Genomic DNA, 16,519 nt, shown 5'->3' with positions numbered 1-16,519 from the left:
GATAGACTCAGTTCAACCTATAATTAATCGGTGTCGTCGCGCGAAAATTCAATTAAACCTCAGAAAGTAGCAAACCATCTCCGGAAAATCTTAAATTTGGTGTTTCCTTCACACGTGGCACATGCAAGCCTAAGAAAAAGTTTGAGACGAATACGACACCGAAATGCATATGAACCACAGAAACCTTGATAACATATGTGTATAGTCATGGTTCCATGAAAGGACACGTGTACCTCTGTGAAACATGTATACTCTGCCTATGTCGAAATGGCTTGAATTTTTTTTGACAAGCATGTACACCCAAATTAAGACCCCACACAGGATATGAGGTTTTTCTGATCTTTTTTTATTTATTATATTTTTCTCTGTGACGAATGAGACAAACGAGGGTGAATTTCATCTTGAACCCAATAGATTTTTTCATCCACCTCCACAAAATTCTTATCTCTAGGGCACATTAGAGCCTGTGTAAAAGGTTGGTACCATTCTAAATTTTTTCGTGGGTAGACTCAGTTCAACCTATAATTAAACGGTGTCATCGCGCGGAAATTCAATTAAACCTCAGAAAGTAGCAAACCATCTCCGAAAAATTCCAAACTTGGTGTTTCCTTCACATGTGGTACGTATAAGCCTGAGAATAATTTTAAGACCAATATGATACTGAAATGTATATTTCTAGTTGCCCAACAAATATTACACGAATTACATGCATGACAATAATTAAACACACAAAGCCATACATATTAAAATTAGAACCCAATTAAACTACAACCTTGAAAACCTAGCTAAATAAACATTAATTACTATCGAAATCACTACCGGGATCAATCGGGCCACATAGACTAACATGCCTCCGTAGCCCTATATGGTAATTGATGTCACAGATTATGTATCCGCTTGTATCGATGAAGTCTAATGCCCGTATGAGTGCACTCTCTCGTGCCTCACAATACCAAAAGAATAGTCGGCCATAGATGTATCCTACTAAATGATCACTATCCCTGTTAGTAATCTTTATGCAGTACTGACGTCCTTCTATAGTGAACTGGCTGAGGTTTCCATTGCAGAAGTCCCAATCGTACCCGAGTTGCTCCGTAGCTTGATCCAGAACGGCCCACAAGTCACATGCAGCATAGGTAAGGTCCTGGAGCGCAATCTACGTGCGGAAAATGTAGAGAAAAAGAAAAAAATAGAGAATATTATTACAATAATAAACAACAAATAACCACGATCGTTCTTTTGCCACATAGTCTTCCCTCGTGACGAGATTCTGGAACTCCGACCATTTTGATGTCCAGATAATATGTGCAGAACTCAATAGCCTCCTCCGTTGACCATCCTTCAACCATGCCCCCTTCTGGCCTGTATCTGTTCCTAACATACCTCCTGAAAACTTTCATCAATCTTTTGAAAGGGGACATCTGATGCAGGTATATTTGGCCAAGGGCTCTAATTTGGTCAACAAGATGAATGAACAGATGCAATGAGATATCAAAGTAAGTCGGCGGGAAATGCATCTCAAGCCTAATGAGAGTTTCGGCTATGTCCCGCTGTAGCTGCTCTAGCGTGGACACATCAATGACCTTTTTTGAGATCGCGTTGAAGAACGAGCAAAGCTTTATGATTGGGACGTGAACCTTTGGGGGAGGATACCACGCAGGGCAACAGAGAGCAGCTGAGTCATAATGACATGACAGTCATGGGCCTTCATAGGGCCATAGTTGAACTTGAGTTCTCTCATGTTCACTAGCCTCTTCGGGTTCGCACAGTAGCCCGTCGGGACTTTGAGTTCATTAAAGAAAGAAATAAGCGCACACTTTTCTTCCTTCTTCAATGTCCATGACGCAACCAGAAGTTCGAACTAGCCATTCTCTAGCTCCACGGGATGTAGCTCCTTCCTAATTCCCAAGTGTTGCATGTCCAGACGTGTGGCTAGTGAATCATTTGATGTCCCCCCGGTGTCCATCAAGATGTTAAGAGTGTTAGCGCACATGTTTTTAGTGATGCGCATGGGATCAAGACAGTGGCGTACACTTAGAAATGGCCAGTAAGGTAGTTTTCATAAAACTGATTTTTTCTTCCAAACGCTCCCATCAGGCGCTGCTACTGCATTGTCCCCCTTCCCAAGGACAACCTCCAATTTGTTGAGTTCTCGAAGTATTGCAGGCCCATCTCGATATTTTTGAGCTAAGCATTTCTCAATAGTACCGTTGAAATCTTTTTTGTTCCTGCGGTAAGGGTGATCCTTAGGTAGGAACCTATGGTGTCCCATATAAATTATCTTTGAGTTATTTGATAGATTTACAGCATCGGTGTCGTCTAAGCACTTGACACATCCAGTATAGCCTTTTGTCTTCTCTTCGGACAACGAACCTCGACCTGGTAGGTCAATAATTGTAGCGATAAGTACTCCCTTGATCGTGACATGTTCCTTTTTGTACTCGTCCCAAACATCCGGCACACCCTTTTCAAACATCTCCACTAGTTCATCAATCACTGGTTCTAGAAACACATCGATGTCATTCTCAGGTTGTCTTGGCCCTTGGATCAGTAGTGGCATCTAGATGTACGACCGCTTCATACAGACCCAAGGTGGAAGGTTGTATATACAGAGCGTCACTAGTCAGGTGCTATGATTGCTTCTAACCTGGTCGAAAGGATTCATCCTATCTGTGCTCAAAGCAAACCAAAGGTGCCTTACCTCTCCACCGATGTCCTTATAGAACATAGTATTGACAGCCCTCTAGTCATGCCCATCGGTAGGGTGCCTCATTATTGTATCTTTCTTACGCTCTTCGCCATGCCAGTGCAACAGCTTGGCTGACTTTGCACATGCAAACAGCCTATGCACCCGGGGAGCTATAGGGAAATACCAAACGACCTTTACGGGACCTCCTCTGGTCTTGGTACCCTCATCTGACGGCCCTTCCTTGTACCGTGAAGCTCTATACTTAGGGCACTTGTCCAAGTCTTTGTATTTTTCTCCACGGTATAATATGCAATCATTGGAACACGTGTGGATTTTATCAACCTCGAGGCTGATGGGGCAGATCATTTGCTTGGCCAAGTATGTCTTTTCTGGAAACTTATTTTTTCTGAGAGCATTTTCCTTATTATACCTCACAACTGATCGAAGCCTTTATCGCTCAATCCATTTGTCGATTTGAACTCTAATAGCATGATGTCGGCTTCCAGTTTGCTCATTGGACAATCCCTATATAATGGTGTTTTGCCATCTTGTCTCATTTTCTCTAGCTTTCTCAGCTGTCTTTCACTAAGACATCCGGTCTCTACATTACGTAGCAGCTGAGAAATGCCATCGTTATCCTCGTTGTCGTCAGCTAGCGTGTTCCTAAACACATTATTAACTGTGAGAATAGGTTCCGTGTTGACACCGGGTTCCTCGTCACCATCGTGGATGGCTACTTCAGGCATGTCCATATCATCATCGTTTTTCTGCAGAACATTCCCACCAACCTCGCAATGCATAGTCCATATCGTATAGTTTGGCATGAATCCCCTGCTAATCAAGTGCGATCATATAGACTCAATTTGACGAAAGTTCCTTTGATTCTTGCAATCTTTGCATGGGCAGAAGACAGGGTTCCCATTCCTAGCATAGGATTTGGCATCGGTGATAAACTGGCTGACGCCATGCATGTACCGCTTGTCCGTTCGGGACAGATGCATTCACTCTCGATCCATCTCTGCACAAAAAACACTGAGACAATAATTAAAAAGAATTAATAAGAAATCGAGCTTCATAAACAACAATTATAGCTCAAAAGTATCATTTTTTGAAAAACATTATTGTACACTAATTATTGAAAAATTGAAATTGGTAGCTTCGGCCCTGTAAATTGAAAATCGTAGTAAAAAATAATTATTGCACAATATTGAAGAACAACTATTCTACTCTACTTCTAAGAACTAATTATATTATCATATACTAACAATGATGATTTTGACCACCATAGAATAATTAGCCACGAATTTAAATGTGTTCATAGACACCAACCGTTTGGATGATAGATCCACCATATTTTTGAGCCTTGCACAAATATCCAATTGAAAAAGTAATCTCTAGAATGGAGAAAGAACTAGAATGAGAATCAAGCACTATAGCCATTAAAACGAAGCTAATTAAGCAACTAAATTAAATGAGTGGATGTTTGTTACTGACCTTAAAGCAAAAAGATCAAGCTATTCTTCAAAATCCAAGCGCTAGCTTCATGGTGAAGAGCAGCCGCAACAATGGAGGGAAGGGCCCAAACGCGCGCCTCTGTTCTCGGGATGGAAGAGAGGAGGAAGAAGAGGACGGCTGCAGCCTTTTTGTGCTGTAGGCTTATCACCGTCGGTTCTTGGCTAGAACTGACAGTGATAGAGCCCAATCACTACTGGTTTGTGGCTTCAACCGGCAGTGATGAGTGACCGCCAAAATACTGCCGGTTCAAGCCACAAACCAGCAGTGATGTGGTGCTTTACTGCCGGTTTTAACCCAGCTCCAATTATTTTTTTATTTTCGAGCTCATAACCGACAGTGAAGGTACATCGCTGCTGGTTCTCACAAATCCGACAGTGATGAGGCCGACAGTGATGTCCAAACCTGGCGTAGTGGGTAGTCTTTGCAACTGTAGTCACTGGCATCATGCATAAACTTCTCTGGCAGGAACTCCTCAGCGTTCTCCCAAGACTGGCTGTCCCTCCCGATCACCCATGCATTGATGATGACCCGAGTCTTGGCAAGAGATATCATAGCCGTGGAGTTTGGTGTCTTGGATCGATTCACGGGGGATGAGCAGCGGCACCGGTGGATGTAATCGCATGGCTTCTTTGAGGGCTGCCTGCAGTCTGCTCATCCTCCGCAACTGCTCCTCCAAGACTCCTTGTGCCCCTGCAACTTGCCTCACCTCCTCTTGAACTTTTTCCATCTCTCTTGGGTTCTTGATAAGAAATGCCATTGCCCACTCTATCGCCTTGGAAGTTGTATCGATTCCTCCTACAAACAAGTCCTGCAATATGAAGTTTATATCAGTATAATACACAACTTTGAAAGTTTGTTGGTACAAATTTGCCCTTAATCCTTAGGACTTACCAGGACGAGTCCCTTCACTGCCGAAAGCAAATCGTCAAGCAGGTCACCACCAGCCTCGCCGCTATTTTCCAAGCTCTTCTCGTGCGCCTCGAGTGTTCTTTCAACAACGTCGTCAAGCTTGCTTGCCGTCCTCTTTATACTTGCGTCGAGGCCCATCGCCCAGTCCACCCACCGGAGACGTGGGAACATGTCGCTCACCGCGACCGTTTCGAGCAGATCAGCTACCTCTTTCGTCATCGCGCGGAAACTTGGGGGATCCATGCCCCCGAGCTTGTTCCCGAACACCGCCCTCGAGATGGCAGTGTAGGTTAAGCTGACGATGAGCTCACTTACGTTGATTCCTCGGCGATTGCCGCTTTGGTCCTCCATGGCGCTCGCCGCGCGGATCCGGGACACCAACGACGCGACCTCCTCTGCCCGGAGAGCACGCAAGGACTCGACCCGCTTGGCGCTGAGGAGGTGCACGACGGCGATGCTGCGAAGCTGGCGCCACCGCTCCCCGTAGGGGCTGAAGCCGACATCCCTGCAATCGTACAAGATGCCGCGCGCCGTGCGCTGCTGCGGACGGCCACAGAAGACGTGGTCCTGGTTCTTGAGGACCTCCTCGGCCATGGTGGCAGAGGAAATCACTAGAGCGGGCACGGTGCCTAGCCGGAGGAGAAAGGTATCGCCATGATGCCGCGCGAGCGCCTTCAGCTTCCGGTGGTGGTGTCCCCAGCCTAGCTGGTGCATGTTGCCGATGATGGGCAGCCCAGGAGGCGAAGGCGGCAGCACTCGGCCAATATCGTTGCGCCCTGACCGGAGGCGTCTAATGATGACGAAACATGAAGCCACGAGAAGTAGGAAGAGGGCTATAGGTCCGTGCCGAGCTGAGAGGGAGCCATGACTAGCAGACCTTCTGCAGCGTACTACGTACACTCCCAAGTCCCAACCAAGGAAGATCGAAGGAACTACGCTTGTAGTGAGGAAGGCTTCCAACTTCCATGTTGCTGCTGTTGAGTCAAGGCTGCAACATATAGTAAGCTGAAGCTCCAAAAATAGTGAGGCAGCAGCACTCTGAATGCCAATGTCCAATCGGGTCGGGCTTCAATCCTAGGATAGATGGCGACAGCAAGGCACTGGGGAGCCACGATTGGTGCAGCCAAAATTGCCAACAAGAGGATGAGGAGCGGACCGGCCACATGCTCCCGGCTTTCGTGTTCACTTATTTCGAGCGCATGTCGATTTGACAAATTGGTTAGCCCATATGTGGCGTTGGGTGCAAAATTATTTCTAGTAGTGCTAGAGAGAAAACGACGACAGATAAAAAGTCGCCTACTAATGAGTTTGTCTCCCACACTGTGCAAAGAGATATCCGTAATACCTAACAAAACTTATTTGACAAAATAATAACAACAAATTATATATGCTAAGTCATACATCTTTAGTTTTTTCCATTTCTTTAACAAAAAAATATAATAGTCTTTATGATATTAAATAAGTATTATGAAATATATTTTCACAGTATATCTATTTAGAATTATAATTAGAGCTTTGTATGCTTGGGAGGAACCACCGGTTCATCTCGTAAACTCTCCCGTATGACTAAAGGGCAGTTTAGTATTTTTTTTCTCTTCTTCCAAACATATAGATACTCACGAACAGGAAGTAATTCGCCGACGACGGCCACCCGCCGCCCCGTTAATTCGCCGGAGACCAGCGCCCACTGCCCGTCGTAATCCAACCAAGGGGAATAGGAGTTCGTTGCTGCTCGTGCGCGATCTGCAAGTATGCTGCTGCTCTCGCCACCAACCACCTCCCCGTATCTGCAAAAGGCATGCATTCAGCCATTCAGGAAGCAAGCTTGCCTGCAGTGCAGAGACGACGCAAGCACGCAGCAAGCAGGCTCCGTCGGTGGAGCCGATTCATATATCTGGACACGACCTGCGCGGCTGCGCCTAGAATCCGATTGGAGGTGCCGCTGGCCTACTGACTGCCGCCCGCTGCCGGAGCCCGCCGGAATCCTGCAGTGCGCCCTGGCTGCCGGTTCCTTGCCTCGGCTGCCGTCGTTCTGTCTAGAACAGTCGAACTCTGAACCAGGGGTTGCGGAGCCCGCCGTCGCTGGGAGAGGGAGGCAGGAAGAGAGCGGTAAAGTTACCTTGCCACCCTTCGAATTTATTTTGAAATTAGTTCCTGGCCCATGTATTTTAGGTTCCGACCCACAATAAGTTCCTCTATATAAGTTCTCTCTATTTTATAACCATTAGATCTATCTAAATGGATGACTCTCCCTTTTTATGAGCACCGTAAAATTTCTCTTATAATTAATGATACTCCTTCCACTCTAAATTGTGAGATGTTTTGGTTTTTTAATACATAGTTTGTTGATAGCCAAAAGTGCCAAAGGAGGTTGAATCTAGGGCCCTGTTCGGCTTACCTCATATTCAATTTGTTCGGCTTCTTTTTTCGGAACAATATTTTCAGCCAGTTTCAACCAAGTTTTAGACCAGCGAACGAGGCCTAGATTTTCTAACATAAACAAGCTTAGCTGGTTTCCCAAATCGGCTAAGTTGGTTTTGGCACTTTGTCAAAAGGCATGATGGACCCGCAATTGTGTTGCTCTTGTCGATACAATCGAAAAAAATATATGGATTGTTCAGTTTGGAGTCTGAACGAAGAAAACAGGATTTGAGGGCTTGATCCAACCAGAAACTATCAAGGCCGGTTTCTAAAATCGACCAGGCTAGATTTATCGACTTCTCCAAATTGAAAAATGGATTGCACTATTGCATTCCCCTCGTCGAGATGATTAAAAACATATAAATACCGTCTAATTTAGAGTTCGGATGAAGAAATTATAGCTTCCGCAAGGTTTTGCCCTCAACATGCAAAAACCGGCCTAGCCAATTGGAATAAGTTTCCTACTGGGTTAAAACCACCCTCTCCTATATATTAGAGGATCACGATCTGTCGAGAGAATCCAACGTACTATTGTCAAAAACGCATTTTTACACCTTCCATTCTCTCTTTCTCTCTACTACTTCTCGTCGTTCTTCATTGCTGCTGCATGGTTAGTGGATTAACGACGACGAAGCTATCAGGCCAGTTAGTGGATCAATTCAGATTTTTATGATCTTTGCTTGGCCTTTCAGAACAATTCAGCTTGTTTACAGAGTATAAATGATTCTTACATCACCTTGATTCCTAAAAAGGAGGATGCAACATGTGTGGGGGATTATGGGCCAATTTCTCTACTCATCAATACCTCTACGAAAATCATTACTAAACTTTTTGTTAATAGGCTCCAACAAGTGATGACTGATTTGGTACACACTAATCAGTGTGGTTTCATTCGAACCTATACTATACAGGACTGCATTGCATGGTCTTTTGAATACCTTCATTTGTGTCATGCTTCTAAGAAAGAGCTCATTATTCTTAATCTGGACTTTGAAAAAGTGTTTGATAAGGTGGAGCACGAGGCTATGCTACTGGTCATGCAACAAATAGGTTTTGGGTTCCTATGGCTCCAATGGATGAGGTCCATTTTCAACAGTGATCTTAAACGGGACTCCTGGGAAAACTTTTCATTGTTAGCATGGTGTCAGGCAAGGAGATCTACTCCCCCCCTCTACTTTTCATCCTTGCAACTGATCTTCAGTCCCTTTTGAATAAGGCTAAGAATCTTAGACTTCTGAAGTTATCCATCCCTCTTTGGCATAACTTTGATTTCCTGGTTTTACAATATACTGATGACACTTTGATTGTCCTTGAGGGATCAGCACCACAACTCTTCTTCCTGAAGAGATTTTCTTAATATCTTTGCTGACTCCACTGGTTTGAAGGTGAATTATTCTAAGAGTGTGATGGTTCCTATCAAAGTTAGTGATGCAAAACCGGAAATTCTAGCCCACACGTTTGGGTGCGAAAAGGGCCTTTCCCTTTTACATATCTAGGCTTACTTTTGGGTGGAAGATTTCTGATCTTTATCAATCATTGTGAAAGAAGGCTTGTCAGCCCAATAACTTTCATCTCCCAAACAGGTTGTTGGAAAGTTCGGTTTCCAACAATTGAGACAAAGGACAACAAAGGCCTTCGCCCAGCCTTGTGCCCTGGGCGAAGGTATGAGTAATGAAAGGTGGGCCCTAGCCCGATTAGGGTTTCATAAATGTGTATCCCTTTTATACAGAGTTTGAGTCCCCCTTTTATAGGGCACTGTTTGCTAGAGCTACTCTTTACATTTCCTACCCCTTGTCGGTTACAGTACATTCCCAGAATATTCCTATGCTAATAGAAGCCCCCTGGGGCAGTTTGGCCATCTTCTTCCTCTGCTGCCTTTGCCTGTTGGGCCATCTTCGATGACTCGTCATCAGCCCATGGCCCAATAATGCCGCCGAGCGGGGGCTTTCCCTAGTTCCGGGGCCTCCGCTTGGGAAGCCTTCGATGGAGCTTACTGACCTTCACTACTGACGCCAGAGCCATGGCCTTCGCTCATACCACGAGAGCCTCTGCCCCCGACCTCATCCTGGTGCCTTCGCCGCAGCTTCTCGGCCTTCGCCTCACGCGATCGCCTGAGCGGAGGCCTCTGATTCCTTTCCCTGCACACTGTTCGTAAAACTCGTTAGCTGTTAGTTCTTATTGCTGTTGTGAACTTTGTTCTCCATGACTCATAACTGTGTCCCAACAGTCCCCCCTTGAGGGCTTGGTCTGATGCTGGCGGGCCTTGCCCTCAAAACATAGTCCACTGGCTCTGAGGTGCGGAGGCTTCCCTCTTGGCGGGCCTTGCCCTCGGAACCTAGCTGTCAGGCTCTGAGGCACGGAGGCTCTTGTGCATGTGTAGGCTTCCCCCCCCCCTTCCCCCTTAGGATGCCTAGATCAGACCGCTGTGTTGGTGATGTGTCGCTATTTGATTTGCCACGGTGGTTGTGGAACCGACGTGTTTTTGAACGGATGTGACCGTTGGCCCCGAAAGTCGAAGCGATGTGGCGGGGGCTATATAAGGGTCGGTAGGTGAAGTCTCCTCCCATCCCTATGTGAGCCATCGCTTTCGTTGCTGTTGCTTTCTACAATGTTCCTTTGCACCTAGTTTTCGCTTAGTTGGTGTTTGCCTTCGCTCCATTTGGGCTGTTGTTGAGTCTTAGAAGTGGCTATACCTGTCAGTCCTCCTCCATGCTAGTCTTCCTTCTTTGGGCCATACCATCGGCTTCTCGGTGTTAGGTCTAGTGGGTGGTCTGTGCGGTTTGAGGAGTGTATGATTGTTAGCGCGGAGGCGTTAGGGCTTGAGGAGAATGTTTCTAGAGTTGAGGCCTCTATTGCTTATTTGATAACCACTGAGGAGGCAGGAGACATGGCTGGCTCATCCAGGCCGTGGGATTTTGGACCTTCACTTATGATGAAGGACATGATCAAGGAGTTGCGATAGTTGGGCTGCTTTGGTGATGCTAAGGTGAAGCCTCTGGAGGGGGAGATGATTCCTAAACTGAAGGCTGATGATACCGTGGTTTTCAGGGATTTTTTTTCCTTTGTGGCCTTTGCTTCCTGGCGGCGCGTTTCCTTCGCCAAGTCTTGGAAGCATTCGAGGTACAACTACATCATCTTACCCCCAATGGTATTGTTACTCTGAGTAAGTTCTACTAGGCCTGCTTGTCTTATGGCACGGAGCCCAATGTTGGTACTTTCTATGAGTACTACGAGCTCCAGCGCTAGCCTAAACGAGTTAGCGAAGGCCAAATGGTGGCGCAGTATGGAAGCTGTGCTTTTATGCCATGGAGGAACTAGAAAGGCGAGAAGTTGGAGATCTCCTTCGCTCAGAAGAACAAGTGGTCAAAGGATTGGATGCAATACTGGTTCTATGTGAGGACCTGTGGCATGACATCTACCGGCTTAGACGGGAAGAATAATACCCACTATCCATTGGCTTCAGTGATGACTCCAATGAAGCCTCTAACTCAAGGGATCCCAGGTCTAGGGACTGATGAGGGTCGTGAAGCCTATGACAAGGCTTTTGCTCTGGCCTACTGGTACTCCGGAGGCCATGATTTGGTTGAGGAGATGGTGGCGGCTGACTGTTGGCCCCTTGGTAGGAACAAGCCTGCCATGACCATTGAGATGGTCAATCTGCCTATTTTTGGCGAAGGTGTTGGGGTTTTGTTTCCCCGCTTTGGTTTTGAGAAGGAGGGTCGGGCTACTGAGAAATTAGTGAAGTCCACCGAGGAGGGGTGAAAGGTCCTAATATGGCTAGAGGAGGGGGGTGAATAGCCTATTTAAAAAATCTACAAATCAACTAGAGCAATTTGATTAGTATGACAAACAGCGAAATGCAAACTTGCTCTAGCTCTACAAGGGTTGCAAGCCACCTATCCAACAATTCTAGTTGCAATGATTACTAGGCACACAACTTGCAATGTTACTACTCACTAAGAGCTCTCAATCTTGCTACTCTAAAGAGCTCCACTAGATGAACTTAAAAAAACAAAGCAAGCTCTCAATTCTAATTACACTAAAGAGCTTGCCACAACTAGTTTGCAAGAATATAAATGAGTGAGTAGGGTGATTATACCGCCGTGTAGAGGAGTGAACCAATCACAAGATGAATACTAAATCAATCACCAAGAGAATACCAAAGGGCAAGAGACAACCAATTTTTCTTCCGAGGTTCACGTGCTTGCCGGCACACTAGTCCCCGTTGTGTCGACCAACACTTGGTGGTTCGATGGCTAAGAGGTGTTGCACGAACCTCGTCCACACAATTGGACACCGCAAGAATCTATCCACAAGTGAGGTAACTCAATGACACGAGCAATCTACTAGAGTTACCTTTTGGCTCTCCACCGGGGAAGGCATAAGACCCCTCACAATCACCATGATCGGAGCCAGATACAATCACCAACCTCCACTCAATGATCCTCGCTGCTCCAAGCCGTCTAGGTGGCGGCAACCACCAAGAGTAACAAGTGAATCCCACAGCGAAACACGAATGCCAAGTGCCACTAGATGCAATCACTCAAGCAATGCACTTGGATTCTCTCCCAATCTCACAATGATGATGAAACAATGATGGAGATGAGTGGGAGGGCTTTGGCTAAGCTCACAAGGTTGCTATGTCAATGCAAATGTCCAAGAGGGTGAGCTTGAGCTAGCCATGGGGCTTAAATAGAAGCCCACACAAAATAGAGCCGTTGTACCCCTCCACTGGACACAACTCGGGGTGACCGGACACTCCAGTCAGTTCGACCGGACGTAGGACCCCAGCGTTCGATCGCCCGATGCTTGCCACGTGTCATCAGCTTCAAACACCAATCACCCGATTTCAATGGTCAAGTGATGACCGGACGCATGATCCCAGTGTCCGGTCATTTCCAGTAAGGTTCCAAACACGAAATTTCATAATTGGACGCGTCCGGTCATGCTCGACCGGACACACCTAGCGTCCGGTCACTCAATGTTTCCTCTGTGCGCCTTACGTCAGCGTACGTTAGCACTGACCGAACGCACCCTGCTAGCGTCTGGTCACTCTTCGCGCCAGTGTCCGGTCATAAGACCGAGACGCGTGCTCACTGCTGCTATTGACCGGACTCAGGACCCCAGCATCCGGTCACTGCGCCACCAGCGTCCGGTCACTCTATGAACCCCTGTTTTTTCTGTATAGGGTGCCGGTGAAGTTTCTAACCCTTGCTCAAATGTGCCAACCACCAAGTGTATCACCTTATGCACATGTGTTAGCATACTTTCACAAATACTTTCTAGGGTGTTAGCACTCCACTAGATCCTAAATGCATATGCAATGAGTTAGAGCATCTAGTGGCACTTTGATAACCGCATTTCAATATGAGTTTCACCCCTGTTAATAGTATGGTTATCTAACCTAAATGTGATCACACTCGCTAAGTGTCTTGATCCCCAAAACAAAATGGCTCCTACTATTTATACCTTTGCCTTGAGCCTTTTGTTTTTCTCTTTCTTCTTTTCAAGTTCAAGCATTTGATCATCACCATTGTCATGATCTTCGCCATTGCTTCATCACTTGGAGTAGTGCTACCTATATCATAATCACTTTGATAAACTAGGTTAGCACTTAGGGTTTCATCAATTAACCAAAACCAAACTAGAGCTTTCAATCTCCCCCTTTTGGTAATTGATGACAACCCTTACACAAAGATATGAATTGAGATTTAATTGAATCCACGTTGCTTGCCCAAGCATATTTACCATGTGTAAAAGAATATGGACAAGTTTCATGAACTCTAAATGGTTGCAATTGCTCCCCCTACATATGTGCTAAGAGTTTGGATTGTAGCTTGCACATATGCTTAGATAGGAAATATAGGAGACAATTTCTACCGTATGATGCTAAGGTATAAGAGATGGACCTTTGAAGCGTGATACCAATCAGAGTGCACCAATATACCATCCTTAGCATCATTAGTAACTATACATGCACAAAAACTAGAATACCCCATGAGATCAACATTACAAGCAAGGGTCTAGTTTCCATAAAATGAACATAAGTCTAGTTACTTTAGCCTATGCATGCTAGTTTTTCATTTCACCATTCAAGCATATAACTAGCATACACCACACATGCATGGATATTGAAATTTAGAACTTGTGCCATGCAAGCAAATATATGAAATGCGCATTTAAATGCAACATACAAGTTTATGAGCTTGCTCCCCCTACTTGTGTGCATTTTTTATTTTTCCCCTTACAATGTTATTTCATTTGTTTGCTTCTCCTATCTTACTATCTTTGTGAATTTCTCTCCTCCTTTGTCAACAATTAGCACAAAAAGGTGAGCTCAAATTATAGATAGGTTAGGGTGAAACCATGTGAAATGAGGATCATTTTCCCAATTTGGTTCAATCTAGATTACTTGCAAAAGATATTTAACTCGGTTTGATCCAAGGACAAGCTTCTTCACACCTCCAAATAAGGGTTATCTTGTACCATGTTGAGTTAAACACTTATAGCTTATTTTCTAGATCAAACACTAGGTTTACAAGCCCACAAACATGTCATATGCTACCACTAGTTCATTTCAATCATACAAGCAATAGTGGTACCATACAAGCATCAAATTCATTTGATTTTAATGAATGAGCCTAGGACATGATAGGAATGACTAGATGCACTAAACAAGTCCTTAGCAATGGATGGATGACATATCAATCAACTTTACCTTGCTTTGCTTGAAGGAGAGGCATGTCATATAATGGGGGGTGCATCAACATATATTGGAGAAGTCAAGTATGTTCAATTCATTCCTTAGCTTACAAAACCTCTTTTCATCAAGTGGCTTGGTGAAGATATCGGTAAGTTGATCTTTGGTGCCCACACTCTCAATGCAAATGTCCCCTTTTTGTTGGTGATCTCTTATGAAATGATGGTGGACATCAATATGCTTTGTTCTTGAATGTTGAACCGGGTTGTTGGTGAGCTTTACGGTACTCTCATTGTCACATAGCAATGGCACTTGCTTGAATTTAATTCCAAAGTCACTCAAAGTAGCCTTCATCCAAAGTAATTGAGCACAACAACTACCGGCCGAAATATACTCCGCTTTGGCGGTTGAAAGTGCTATACTATTTTGCTTCTTTGATGACCAAGACACAAGTGATCTTTCCAATAGTTGACATGTGCCCGATGTGCTCTTTCTCTCAACTTTGCATCCCGCATAATCGGAGTCCGAATATCCAATCAACTCAAATCTTGCTCCTTTGGGATACCACAATCCAACATTTTGTGTATGCTTCAAGTACCTCAATATTCTCTTTGTTGCTTTCAAATAACTCTCTCTTGGTGAGGCTTGGAATCTAGAACACATGCATACACTAAACATCACATCCAACCTTGATGCGGTCACATAGAGTAGGCTTCCAATCATAGACCGATACATCTTTTGATCTACCATGTTGCCACTAGCATCACTATCCAAGCTCCCACTTGTCCCCATTGGTGTACTAATAGCTTTACTATCATCCATTCTAAACTTCTTGAGCATGTCCTTGATATACTTGCCTTGACTCACAAATGTGCCATTCTTCATTTGCTTGATTTGAAGACCAAGGAAGTAACTAAGCTCTCCAATCATAGACATCTCAAACTCACTTGCCATCATCTTGCCAAACTTCTCACAAAAATCTTCATTTGTTGACCCAAATATGATATCATCAACATAGATTTGCATTACAAACAAGTCATTTCCAAGCTTCTTGGTGAAGAGAGTGGTGTCAACCTTTCCCATCTTGAATCTCTTAGAGAGTAGAAAATCCCTCAATCTCTTATACCATGCTCTAGGTGCTTGTTTTAATCCGTACAAAGCCTTTCTCAACTTGTAAATATGGTTGGGTTTCTTTTCATCTTCAAAACCAGGAGGTTGCTCAACATACACAAGCTCATTGATGTACCCATTGAGAAATGCACTCTTCACATCCATTTGGTACAACTTGATGTTGTGGGCACAAGCATAGGCTAACAAGATCCTAATTACTTCCAATCTTGCAACCGGGGCATATGTTTCTCCAAAGTCAAGACCTTCAACTTGAGTGTAACCTTGAGCCACTAATCTTGCTTTGTTTCTTATTACTATCCCATCTTGATCTTGCTTGTTCCGAAAGACCCACTTGGCTCGTATCATATTATGATCCTTAGGCCTCTCAACTAACTCCCATACTTGGTTTCTTATGAAGTTGTTTAGCTCTTCATGCATAGCATTGACCCAATCAACATCCTTCAAAGCTTCATCTATCTTCTTAGGTTCAATGGATGACACAAATGAGAAATGCTCACAAAATGAAGCCAATCTTGATCTAGTTTGCACACCTCTTAAAATATCACCAATGATAATGGCCAAGGGATGATCTCTTTCAATATTGGTTGGTTTAAGCACTTGCACTTGATTGCTTGCATTTGATAGATAACTTGGTTGAGATGATGAACTAGCCACTTGTTGTTGATCTTGCACTTTGTCATCACTAGTTCTTGCTTGAACTTGATCATGAGAACCACTAGCTTGCACATTTGAGTTAGAGAGCACTTGATTCTTGTCATCTTCAACATTAATCACCTCTCTAGGCCTTATATCACTAATATCCATGTTCTTTATTGCATTGACCAATTGAGTGCCTCTTACATCATCTAGATTCTCATCTTCCTCTTGGGAACCATTTGTTTCATCAAACTCCACATCATGAACCTCCTCAAGAGTACCACTATAAAATTCCAAACTCTATAAGCCTTGCTAGTAGTAGAGTAACCAAGCAAGAAACCTTCATCACATTTCTTTTCAAACTTGCTCAATCTAGTGCCTTTCTTCAATATGTAGCATTTACAACCAAAAACTCGAAAGTATGCTATGTTGGGCTTTCTTCCATTCAAAAGCTCATAAGGTGTCTTCTCCATCATGGGGTGATAATAGAGTCAGTTGCTATAATAGCAAGCCGTGTT

General features: G+C 44.5%; 1 pseudogene; it reads right to left on the bottom strand.

Moving 5' to 3' along the window:
• Nucleotides 1–3,163: 3,163 nt before the first annotated feature.
• On the bottom strand, nucleotides 3,164–5,979 carry LOC136514180 (cytochrome P450 71A1-like; annotated as a pseudogene).
• Between the last annotated feature and the right edge of the window lie 10,540 nt (nucleotides 5,980–16,519).

The sequence above is a fragment of the Miscanthus floridulus genome, chromosome 16 (assembly GCF_019320115.1).
Source record: "Miscanthus floridulus cultivar M001 chromosome 16, ASM1932011v1, whole genome shotgun sequence".
In the NCBI taxonomy this organism is placed as follows: Eukaryota; Viridiplantae; Streptophyta; class Magnoliopsida; order Poales; family Poaceae; genus Miscanthus; species Miscanthus floridulus.
Note: the sequence above shows the minus strand (reverse complement) of the source record. Positions and strands in the feature narration are given on the sequence as shown.